The 10,464-nt window shown below is 39.8% G+C and overlaps 1 non-coding gene across 1 annotated transcript; it reads right to left on the minus strand.

The window, feature by feature from the left end:
* Nucleotides 1-9,419: 9,419 nt before the first annotated feature.
* TRNAN-GUU (transfer RNA asparagine (anticodon GUU)) lies at nt 9,420-9,493 on the minus strand. Its single transcript has one exon. It is a non-coding gene; the product is annotated as a tRNA-Asn (tRNA).
* Between the last annotated feature and the right edge of the window lie 971 nt (nt 9,494-10,464).

Genomic DNA, 10,464 nt, shown 5'->3' on the forward strand with positions numbered 1-10,464 from the left:
TTACCAACACTTCCTCCCTTCTATGTATAAGTAAAAAGCAACAGTAATAATGCATACCTCAATCCATATTTAAGATATGACAAGTTTTTCTTCCATTCTAGCTCTGTCATACAACTATGTTTATAATAACCATCTCTCCTCACACTATTTCCAAATTAGTTGTTATATGCTTTAAAGTAAAAATAACATGCAGCCTACTTTAAATTATCATCAATAGACTTAAATAAGCAACTTTTGAAAGAAAAGATAGTCTGAATATCCTACTGTCTATCTTTAAAAATATTCAGGCATTGGGGCCGGGCGGTGGCACTAGAGGTAAGGTGCCTGCCTTACCTATGCTAGCCTAGACGGACCGCGGTTTGATCCCCCCAGCGTCCCATATGGTCCCCCAAGCCAGGAGCGACTTCTGAGCGCATAGCCAGGAGTAACCCCTGAGCGACACTGGGTGTGGCTCAAAAACCAAAAATAAATAAATAAATAAATAAATTTGGCATTAACTTTCAATATACCATTTGTTTTGTAATTTGTTTTGTAGTTCTAAATGCTAAGTTATCCTCTTGGAATAAAAGTAAAGATCCTCATCATTGGTAATTTTGAGACTTAAAATTTTTCAGTAAATGGTGGCCGGAGCGGTGACACAAGTGGTGTCTTGTCTGCGTTAGCCTAGGATGGACTGCATCCCATATGGTTCCCCAAGCCAGGAGCAATTTCTGAGTGCATAGCCAGAAGTAACCCCTGAGCATCACTGGGTGTGACCCAAAACAAACAAACAAACAAACAATTTCAGTAAATGGCAAAGTTCCAAATAATAATATGAAAGCAGAGGAAGAGTAGGCTCTTATAGGAAAGGTTGTAATTTAATATAATTTACATAAAATATAATTTCATGGGGCCGGGCGGTGGCGCTAAAGGTTAGGTGCCTGCCTTGCCTTTGCTAGCCTTGGACGGACCGCGGTTCGATCCCCCGGTGTCCCATATGGTCCCCCAAGCCAGGAGCAACTTCTGAGCACATAGCCAGGAGTAACCCTTGAGCGTTACCGGGTGTGGCCCAAAAACCAAAAAAAAAAAAAAAAAAATATATATATATATATATATATATATATATATATATATATATATATATAATTTCATTTTTAAAATACCTGGCTTGGTTACCAAGTATCAAAGGAGTGACTTCTCAAGCCCTGGTCCCATTGACACTAACTGTGAGCATCTCCTCTCCCCCCCCAAAAAAGAGAGTGACTTCTCAGATGATTATTCCAAAAAAAAAAATCATGCTTTACTTTTTCTTTTTATTATATCCATATGAGAAAATGGATGGATGGATGTCTTAGATGGATAGATGCATAGATGGATGGATTAGGTGGATGGATAGATGTATGGGATGGGATGATGGATGATTAGATTAGCCTATTGTATAATCATTTCATAACATAGTTGACTCTTGAAAACTCAAATTTGAACAGTATAGATTCACTTATCCTTGAATCTTTTTCTATCAGTAAGTTTCATAGCTACCTGTGCATATGGAAGACCAACTATAAAATATTTGCAAACTTTCCATTTTCCACATCAGCATGCCCAACCTATTCAAGTGTCAACAGGATATGTAAATCACACCATCAGGTGATATGATTTAAAACTATGTAGTGACATGTCTACTATTTCTTCATAAAACTGCAGAGTGCAGATAAAAATTGTTTTAGTTTAAAGAATGATGATCTTCCCTGGTCTCTCAGAACTGCCACTCAAAACAAACTATATGACTGCTGGAGAGAAGCCATGAGGGATGAGCCATGAGGAGGTCACAAGAAGGGGCGCTAGGTGGCAGACATCAGGTCTCAACCACAAGACAATTCTAGGTAACCACAGCAAAGGCGCTGAGCTGAGGCTCTGAGGATTGGGGACTCAAGAGAGAGAATAAAGCAGTGTTGTGTTAAGCTACCTTGTTTTATGGTGGTTTGTTAGACAACAATAGGCAGCTAAACAGATCTTGGCAACTGGAAATAGGTCTTCCTTCACATGAAGCTAATGCAGGTAAACTTGCTTTGGGGGAATTTGCAGAAGAAAGATGAGGTTCCTGAGAGAGCCCATGAGTGAAGGGTGGAAAAAATGAATGAAATTGCTTTTTGAGACTTCAGGAGGGATTTTGAGAATGACTATGCAATAATAGAATATGAAGCAAGCATGCATGTGCACACCACACACACACACACACACACACACACATATAGTGGTGAAACTGTCACCTGCAGTATGAAGGGAACTAGAAGGTACCCCAAGAATTTGTAGATCTGACTGAGGATATTTATAGTCAGGTCACTGAGAGTGTCACTAGTTTTGTTTTTGTTTTTAGCTGCCTATAAAAAGGACATGCATAATGCACAAGTAAAGGGGGGGAAAGGAAGTATGAAATTTCAGTCAGAACATAGAGAAAATATTAAGGAACCAGAATTGATTGGGTTTGAAAGCAATGCTTTATCTCTAAAGGATAAAAACCTCCCAATCTAAGTATTGGGGGAGGAGGGATCAAATCCAGGAGTAAAGTTCAGACCAAGAGGGAGTTTGGAAGACATCTTGTGGCAACCTCAGGAAGATCTTAGGTCACAGCTTTCTTTGTTGCACAGAGGATTTTATTTGTAAATAAAATACAATTTATCTATTTGTTTTCTTTTATTGTCTGAATACTTGGTGTCACATCCAAAAAATGAATAGTTTTATTATTTTGGATCTTACACTTAGATTTGTGATCCTTTCTAACATTTTGAATATGTTATGAAACTGTTATAAAGCTGTATTCTTTTGCATGTGGACATGCTGTTTTCTCCACACCATTTGTCAAAATTATTGTCCTTTCTCCAGGAGAGTTTGGGCACTCTGTTGAAACTATTTGACTATATCTGCAAAGATTTATGTCTCAGGTCCCTACTCCCCTTCAATGATAATTTTAGGAGAGAAATGTTGACTTCAGATTTATGTAGTATGTATGTTTAAGTATGTATTCAGGTATTATTTTTATGGTTAAAATGTTTTAATAAATAAAAATCACAAACATTTATTGTGGATAACTTGGAAAGTAAAATTTAATCAAAAATATTACTTTTGTTATTTTGGTGTATTATCTCATTTTGATAATTTTTTGGAGGGGAGTACTCTGCTCAACCCAAAGAAAGTTTTGTTGTTGACCAATTTAAATGATTCAATCTCACATTTTTGGGATAGTTTATTTCCAGATTTTTGTATATAATGTTATGCTTTAACATTCTTTTTGCTTGTTTATGTTTTTGTTTTGTTTGAGGGCCACATCCAGTAGTGCCCAGGGGTTTACTCCTGACTCTGCTCTCTGGTTCAACTCTTGGCAGTGCTTGGGAATTGAACACTGGGTGCGGGGAATTGAAACCCAGGTCAGCCATAGGCCTTACCCTCTGTACTTTCTCTGGTCCTATTTTAACATTCTTGAAAAATGTTAATTCCTCAAAATGTTATGTAAATGGTTATACAGCATTCTAGTGACTATACACTACACCATGACTCATGTCACAATTTTTATTTATTTATTTATTTAAATTTTTTGTTTGTTTTTTTTGGGGGTCACACCCAACAGCGCTCAGGGGCTACTCCTGGCTCTATGCTCAGAAATTGCTCTGGGCAGGCTCAGGGAACCATATGGGATTCGAACCACTGTCCTTCTGCATGTAAAGCAAATGCCCTACCTCCATGCTATCTCTCCAGCCCCTTGTGTCACTATTTTTTATGCCCCTCTTCATCCCTTTTTTTAATTTTTTTAAATTTTTTTATTTTGAATTATGAGAACAAAAGATGCAAAGAAAGAGGACAAGGTAAAGTTACAGTGGAAGGACAATCACCCATAACATAATTCTCAGAAGAAGTCCCCTTGCTGATATCTTAACTTTGAACTTTCAGCCAAAGAACGTTAAGATAAAATAAAACAGAATCCATGTACAATTACTTTGTCCCTCAAGTCCCCAGATTGTAGCACATTATAATATTTCTTAACAGCACACAAGGCAATCTAAAGCCATTTTTCCCGTGTCACTATTTTTAACTAGTGTTGCATAGTTTATCTAGCTCACAATTTCCCATCATCAGAAACAATATTACAGAACATATCAATGCACTTAAAATTTTACAGCTATTTATTATTATATCTTTAGGCATACTTTATTTTAATAAAATAAAATTGTGAATAAAACAAAGTGAAACTTTGCCTTGGATACTTATAGATCAACCTTTCAAAAATACTATTTCTCAGTAGTATTACAAACCCTGAAATTTTCAAAAAGTACAGGCTGATGTCACTTATCTGTGGTGTCTAGGGACGTCATCAGTGAACAAAATAGAGAAAATCAATTTATACAAACTCTGGGTGCTGGGAGATAAACTGAAATAAGCATCTCCTTTTTCTTTTCTTTTTTTTTTTTTTAGCATCTCCTTTTTCATCTTTTCATCTGAAATAACTTTTCATCTGAAATAACAGCTTGGCTGTTATTAAATATCAATGAATTATATATTATAACATATTCCACATACATTATAACTTAACATAATATATAATAAATAACATATAATATAAATAGAAGATTAAATTTTACTTTAAAGAATAAAAATTGGAGAGATTGGAAACACCGAAGGTGGGATTGGTGTAATATAAAATGACTTCGATACTATTACAAACTATGCTGTTTCAATTTTTAAAATGTAGTTCAAATAATTCATTTAAAAGAAACCTTGCCATTGCTCAGTATGATGTATTTTATATGCAGAAACAGAAGAACTGTGTTTCTCTAGGGCTTACCCACCCACTCCCCCCAAACCTTATATCAGATGACATCAGACACAGGTGTGAGAAGTGAAAACAAAGACTTACTAACCTGGAGTTTCCCTCCCAACCTCCACCATCTAATGAAATGCTGCAATATAATATTTTAATAATATTTAAATGAACAATTGTTGATTATGAGCCTACATTCCCTACTAAGTTTGCAAGCAATAGTGATTGAGCTGTTCTTTATTGCATTCTTCCACGAGTTTTCCTCTGATTAGCAGGCGAAGTTTAAGCATACAACTGTTTCTGGGCATATTAGGAGCAACATTAGGAACATAGACAAAAGCATATGCTCCAGATAACCTTGGAAATGTTCTTCAGTCTTGTGTGTTTTAATAACTCAATATGTTTTTGAACTTGGCCAATAGTATAGACCCAAGAAATGAAGAAAAAAAAATTTCTTTCCTGAGAAATAACAATTTTTGAGGTGTCTAGAGCCAATACACATGCATATTTAAAAAAAATCAATTTACCCATAACTATTGAAGAAATGTTTCCTGTTTCCCGTCGTAGCTTACCTGTATGTAATAGCCAAGTTCACGGAAATGCTCTGAGCGCTCGTTCACATGGCAAGATGAGCTGCCTGCGATAAATGGTTTTACTTTCGGGCCCAGCTCCATTCCCATTTAATCCTCCCTCTTTTTTTCCTGGCTTCTAAATCCTATTAATCCCCCAAATAGAGAGAGGTAGAACGTACTTAGAAATTCAGGATCAAATTTAAAACTGCCAGCCAGGCACCTGTCAAGTGAAAAATCTAGGCGCTGTCACAAAGGTGGACTGAAATTGGGGTAAGCCTGGGCTCCCCAAATGCGCACCACAACAGGGCCAAGAATGTTCAATTCTCTCCCTCTTTGTTGCAATGAAGTCCTTCTCTCCATTCCTCCATCCCTATTTTGTCTGAGCTGTTTCAACCTCCCTTCATTTCTAAATTATTTTTTCTCTACACAAATGCTATCAGAAGATTCCCAAAGACAAGATTCACATTAAGATTTCTGGTTCCAGGATACTTCATGGGTAAGGTCTCCCTGTGTTTAGGCCAAGGTTTTTTCTTTCTATTTCTCCCACATTTTACTGTGCCTGTGCAAACAGCAACTGCCATACCCACATCTTTTTTTTAATATAATTTTTATTTTAATTATAGTGGTTTACATATCTTTGACAATAATATTTTAGGTACATATTAATATAAAATCAGGGGAATTCCCATCACCGAATTGTCCTCCCTCCACCTCCGTTCCAGTCCTGCCTCCCATTATCCTCCTCCCTTACCCCAGGGGCTGCTAGCCTGAGTAGTCCCCTCTGTACCTAGCTTACTACTTAGTGATCTTACACCTGTTTGGTCTTAATATCACACTTATTTCCCCCTCTAATTGGGGGGCAGGACTAGATAGTTCAAGTTATGTGGTTTTGTTTGGAGAAAAGAAAAGTAATAAACTGGGGTAAAGATCAAAAACGTCGAAAATGGCAGAGGCTCTCATCCTGTTTGAGAGATGAAGGGGAAAAAGAAGGTGAAACACCACAACAGTACAAAAAAGAAGTGTCAAATAAAATATCCAGTGAGCATTCCAACAATAAAGATAAGCACCACATAAAAGCCATGGTCTTTAGATGAAAAACATGGCAGAGCGCATAAAGGGAGAAGAGAAAAGAAGAAAATAAATAAATAAATAAAAATGGAGACAACAGCTTCAATATCCACACCAAAACAAAGAAATTGACAAAAACTAGATAAATAAATATATAAAAATTATAATAAAATAAAAAATGTTTTGTGCTTCTTGCCCTTTTTTTCCCTCCTGCACAGGCACAGTAAATTTTGGGGTCATTCGAAAAGGAATTCCCTTGGCATAAGAGAAACAGGGTTTCTCCACCCTTGAAGTATATTGTCATGGGATTAACTATAGACTCCTTTCAGTTTCATTTACTCTCCCCTTGGTGCTTTTGTGGTGTATGGAAGACTTCTGCTCCGTCCTGGGTGACAAAGTCAGAACTCTGTATCTAGAGATCTCGGTATCTGCACAGGTCAAGGAGTGGAACTTATGATGAAGTCTTTCTTTGTGGTTCTAGAAGTTCTGTTCCCTCAGTGTCATTTTAATCCTTCTGTCGTTGGTGGTCTTGGTCTTTGCGCTGATTTTAGGATGGAGCCTGGGATAGCCTCTTTCATTATGTTATCAGAAGGATTCAGTTGCTATTGTCTCAATCAGACCTCTGGAATTAGAGATCATGGTTGTTGTGCAGGTCGTAGATCAAACCCTAGAGTAGGGCTTTTTTTTTTTTTTTTTTTTAATTGGTCCCAGGATACATACTGCTCGGTCATAGTTCTATCAGCCAGTCATCTGTAGATCTCGATCTTAGCTTTTGCACAGACCAAAGGGTGACAAGTCTTCTGATATTGTCTTATCGTTAGCTGGTGAGGTAGGATAGCCTGCTCTTAGGTCTAGTTGTTCCCAATTTCCTCATTGTCAGGCTATCATATTAGAGCTGGCACTTGTTGGTGTCCGAGCAGTATTAAGGATGTCCCGGATGGGATTTGTTTCCTGTAGCTACTGTGAAGAACTGTGCGTTTCTGTCTGGGATCCAGGATTCAAGGCTGGAAGGTTGGTGTCTAATCATCTGGGGTCTAAGTTGGGTCCACGCGATATATTTTCAAGATGGGAGATGCCACTGTATTGTAAACAAGTATGAGTTTTTATCCCTAGTAGATAAGAGTTCGTTTTTATATGTAAGATTTCGCCCTCTTTTAGTGTGCTTTTGCAGGGAGAAATGGTGCTACATTATATTGCCGGTGCATTTGGGGGTGGAAAGAGAAGAAAACAAAAACTGGTCACACCTTCAAAAAAAACCACATCTTTTTAATTGTATTTTTTAATCTCATATCTTGAAAATAAAAATAGCTTACTAAACCTTCTGCTGTTATATTAACGACTTTATTGGAGATACAATAATTTCCACAAATATACTTTTATTGAATTTTCTTTTCTCTTCTCTTCCATTTTATTTTTTTTTTTAGTTTTTCTTTCTATTTTTCTAAATAACTTTGCTTTCCCTTATCTTGAAACCAATGTACTATGATCAGTTATGTCAACTATGTGAAACATTTTCTTTAAATAAAAAATATTAAAAAGATATATAAAAAGAAAAGATCCCTGCTTCCCGCTCAGCTTTCATTTGAATTAAATGACAAGAGTACAATGAAGGTGTGATGGAATCATGCCCTTTAATATTCTCTCAAATGTTCAGTGGTTTTTATTTTGTATGTAGGCTTAATTTATATTAATACATTATACATTATATATTATATGTGTGTGTCTCAACCCCTCTTAAAACATTTGCTTTGAAATGAATTCCTCAAGAAGCTGAATTCGTTGCAGAGGGGAAAAACAACGCAGCAGGGAGCCGCGTAGACTCTGGAGCTCCCCTCCACGGGTTCGAATCTCCTGCCTGCCGGACTATGGCCTGAGGAGGAGCTTCGTGTTTTATTCCGTTTGTGAGTTGCCTGGGGTGGGGTGCTTATCTGTGAACATAGCCCCTACTTCTCAGGGCTGGGAACCACACTACACCTTTGCATCCAGCAGAGACCCAGCACAGCATCCCACAAGCAGTGAGCAACTCTGTGCACCTCTCTTGGATAACCAGGCGAATGGATAAGATTTTCTAGCCCTGCAGGGGGAAGACAGGCGACTTTCATCTTTCTTGCCATTTAGATTGAAGACAAGAATTCCCCTGCTGAAACTGTTGCTTCCTTCGCACACAGAGACGGCGAGAAGAAAGCCCAAGGGACTTTCCAGAGGTCCCTAGAGCCCGGGGAAGGCTGCGGGGCGCTCAGTTTTGCAACATCATAATTGCAGCATTAATGCATCGTGGGTGCAAAGCCGAGACGCACTTTCACTTTTGCTCTGACTGCTCCTCTGCGCCTCCATCAGTCTTTCTCCCTCTGCGAGGAGACGGGAAGGTGTGCAGAGGGGCCCTTCTCTCCCAGCCTTGCACCCCGACTGGAGACAGGCCGGTGCAGGGTTTAAACGTCCTCCCAGCCCGGGCCACACCGAGACCGTGTCCCAAGGCGACTTCAGAAGTGGCCGGAGCAGTTGGACACGAGCACGGTCGGCCCAAGCGACGCTGAGTTCTCTGTAAAGGCGGATTTTACAACTTGAACTTGACCCCGCCGGCCCCACCCACCGGAGCGCGGTCAAGGCGGCGGGTTCGAGCCCCGGTCGGGGCAGAAGAGCCGATCGGGCCTTTGAACGTGCCCATGCACGCCCACGGCGACCTGGAACTGACCTCGCTTTGGGGGGAGAGTCGGGAGATCGAACACCGTTTTGGGGGTGCAGGAGGAGGCCCCCTTTTGGAAACGGGAAAATAGGAGAGAAAGGAGGCGCGGGATCGAGAAACGAGGAAGCCCCGGAATAGGCCCAAAAGGGCAGCTGGGTGCCCCGTCAAGCTGGGAAAGGAGAAGAAGGGGGACCCGTGGATTCTCTTCTCCATTGTGTGGGGGCCCAAGACTGCCTCTTCAGGGGCTCTGAAATGCCCCTTGGATAAAATGACCTTGCAAGCAAGAACACCCACAAAAGAGGAGCGTCCCTGGGTGGGCTCGAACCACCAACCTTTCGGTTAACAGCCGAACGCGCTAACCGATTGCGCCACAGAGACTCCGTTGCGGCTCTGCGCTCCAGCCACGGCTTCTAAGAGGAACAATAAAGGCAGCGCCTGCTCCTTCCCGTCCAGTTTCAGACTGAAGATTGGAAATGTTTTTAGTTTTCTATTTAAACTTGCTCTGTCCAGAATCTCCGGGGGTGATGTGGCGATAGTGGTGGTGGTGGTGGTGAGAATTCATACCGTGATTTATAGAAGGTGCAGGCAGCACGCCTTATTAGTCCAATCAACGTTTCTGAATTCCTGTTGCTTCCTAAGACAACTTAAATTGGCTTTGGAAATGATTTGGTAACTAAGTATTTCTAACCCTCTGCATTCTGCTGAGCTCGGCTTCGTGGTATCTTGAGAAATGATCCAGTCCAAGAGGATTTCTGGCTGCATATTTAAATCGTGTTACTTTTATGTATTTATTTTTTTAATTCACTGCTTCCTTTGGAACGTTCAGGAACCTCGAACTTTCCTCTTGCAAGGAAAGAAAATTTTGTCCTCTTTTAAGATGAGAGCTGTTGGCTTTTTGTGGGACCAGGTCATCTACTTTGTATGTGGCTTCTTTCTTGTTATTTTCAACTGTCTTTGAAGTCGTAGGTGCCACCCCTGTTTGTTTGGGGCTGACCACAAGTGCCATTTGTCACATTCACATTTTTGTTACTGGAAAAGGACAGCAGGAAAAATACTGCAGCCACAAGCTTCTCTTCGTGAGCTTGGAGTAAGTAGTTCATCGCCCAGCCCGTCCTGGACTCCCCTAAGGGTTAGTTTTTACATCCACAATTGAGCCAATTCAAATACCAACCTCGCCCAAATGTTTAGACTGATTTGAGGAAAGAGACTGTAAAGAAGAAAAGTAGGATTTGATTAACTCCTGGAAATTTCTGGCACAGAAATGTGGCTGGCAAACATGTCACATCTTTAAAAAACACTCCACGTGAAAATCTTTCCCACTGTGTGAACATTGGCTGCTACCTTTGAAT

This window comes from Suncus etruscus, chromosome 7 (assembly GCF_024139225.1).
Source record: "Suncus etruscus isolate mSunEtr1 chromosome 7, mSunEtr1.pri.cur, whole genome shotgun sequence".
NCBI classification, from domain to species: Eukaryota; Metazoa; Chordata; class Mammalia; order Eulipotyphla; family Soricidae; genus Suncus; species Suncus etruscus.